This window comes from Camelina sativa, chromosome 7 (assembly GCF_000633955.1).
Source record: "Camelina sativa cultivar DH55 chromosome 7, Cs, whole genome shotgun sequence".
NCBI classification, from domain to species: Eukaryota; Viridiplantae; Streptophyta; class Magnoliopsida; order Brassicales; family Brassicaceae; genus Camelina; species Camelina sativa.
In genome coordinates, this window is record NC_025691.1 from 33,148,607 (window position 1) to 33,150,907 (window position 2,301).

Genomic DNA, 2,301 nt, shown 5'->3' on the forward strand with positions numbered 1-2,301 from the left:
TTTTTTTTTTTTTTTTTTTTTTTTTTTTTTTTTTTTTGGAAATAAAAGACGCGCTTCATTAAATGTGTTACGCGGTCTTTGATAATTATTCTCGGGACGCAGCGAAAATCTCGCGGCACTCTGATTGGTGGATTCAGAGGCGGTTACTTCCCATCGTCTAATATAAATAGGGTCGAGGGTTTTGGAGAAAAAAACATTCTAATTTCCATAACTTTCGAGAGATGGTGCTTACTCGATCTGCATGGCTGAGACAGGCTCGGGAAAGACTAGTCGCTTTGGCGAGCGGTTCCGGCCGTGCCGAGGCGTCGGATAATCCCTCCGCCCGTGAGGACGCGGAGACGTTCCTGGTTCGTGCACCTGTCCCGTATGTCGATATGACGGGTGCGGAGGGGAGCCCCATATGCCAGGAGCTCCGAAGATATCGAGCCCGCCGCTATAGGCTGGGGGCTCATCTTACGGCGAAACACCGTAGGCTGGACGAAGTCTGTCGGTTTTATCGTTTGGACGAGACTGTTCGGGTCCTGAACGAAATAATCGCCGAAGGTTTCTACCTGGAGAGGTGGCGTATGACCGGGCTGCTTGCCGCGCATGCGGCGTGCCGAGAACAGGTTGCGAGTATGGAGGTGCCTTTTCTTCTTGAGGCCGACTGCCAACCCCTGGAGGATACCGCACATCCGTTTACTACGGATATCTGGGCCTACCGGGCTTCCTTGGATAGGCTGAGGCGGTACGCCAATTTTCTGGAGTCGGCTGCTCTGATCTTTCGCGAAAGTCATATGGTCGAGGGCCCGTGTACCTTTCTGGAAGACTTGGCGTCAGGAGGCTTTGAAGTCCCGAGGGAGAGACTTGAGGCCTTAAGGCAGGCTCGTCAGTTTTGGCGAACCGAACTAGACAAGGTCGCGGTGGAGGAACCATTGGCGGACGATCTGTCTGGTCCACGTCCTCCACTTCGCCTGCAGGACCGTCCAAGATGGTGAATGCGGGGTTTGGGCCGTATCGAACTCAGAGTTCGGACGGCTTTTTTCTTTTCTCATCTAGGACCCTGTTTCTCCGAGGGGTTTACCCCTTTGCGTCTCTTTTCTCTCTTTTTTTTTTTTTTCTTTTTATCTATCGGTCATATCTCTAAAGCATGTAACGGCGATTGACCCCGGCTTAGTTGTAAACGCTTTATTAGAATTATCAAACTATGCGATGGAGATTATCATTTTGAAGTAAATGTTTTTATACAAATGTAATGGAAGTTTATCCAAATGACTTTCAGCGAAGTCTTATGAAACTATTTTTGCGGGATTTCGCATACTTGCGTGTTGTCGATCTAAGTATATTCGAAATAAAGAAAAAGTGTTTAATGTTATCGAATAAATCTTTATTAATATCTTAGCTGTATTCGCTTAATCTTAGAAGACAAGGAATTGCCTACGTACCCCGAATCGGGGATCAAGCCAACCGTAGTTCGTATTACAAGCGAAAGACAAAGGAGAGTTCGGATTCCCGAAAACTCTTAGTTAGGGTCGTGACAACGACTTAGCAATAATAGCGTTTCAAGTGGATCCGTTCTCCTGCCATGGTGACCAATTCGTAGACGCCTGGACTAACTGCTCTGGATATGAGGTACGGACCTTCCCACCGAGCGCCGAGTTTGCCGGCGTTAACTTCTTTGGTATTCTCGAAAACTTCCCGCAGTACAAGATCACCTTCGTTGAAACGCCGCTGACGAACAGTCTTGTTATAATATCGAGTCACAACATCTTGGTAGTGCTGTACTCGGACTAGAGCCTGATCGCGCAACTCTTCGGTGAAATCGTTGCTGTCACCCAGCATCTTGTCATTGAGTTCGGGATTGTCGACCATCATGGTATTGCGAAGCGTCGGGACTCCTGCTTCGGCCGGAGCGAGTGATTCGAGGCCGTACGCGAGGGAGAACGGAGATTGACCCGTACCCCGCCGCGGAGTTGTGCGATGGGACCATAATACGCCATCGAGGTGGTCTGCCCATGCTCCCTTCCTTCGACCGAGTCGTTTCTTGAGTCCATCGACAATCGACTTATTCGTGGCCTCGGCTTGGCCATTTCCTTGCGGGTATCGAGGAGTTGAAGTGCTGAGGCGGATTTGCCACTTCGTTAGGATACGTCTGGTTATCATCGAAGTGAACTGCGTGCCATTATCGGTGACTATCTCGTATGGAAGTCCATGACGACATATGATGTTTTTCCATATGAAATTAGTAACGTCTAAGGACTGGATCCTTGTGAAGGATTCTGCTTCAACCCATTTAGTGAAGTAATCGGTCAGCACTAGGAC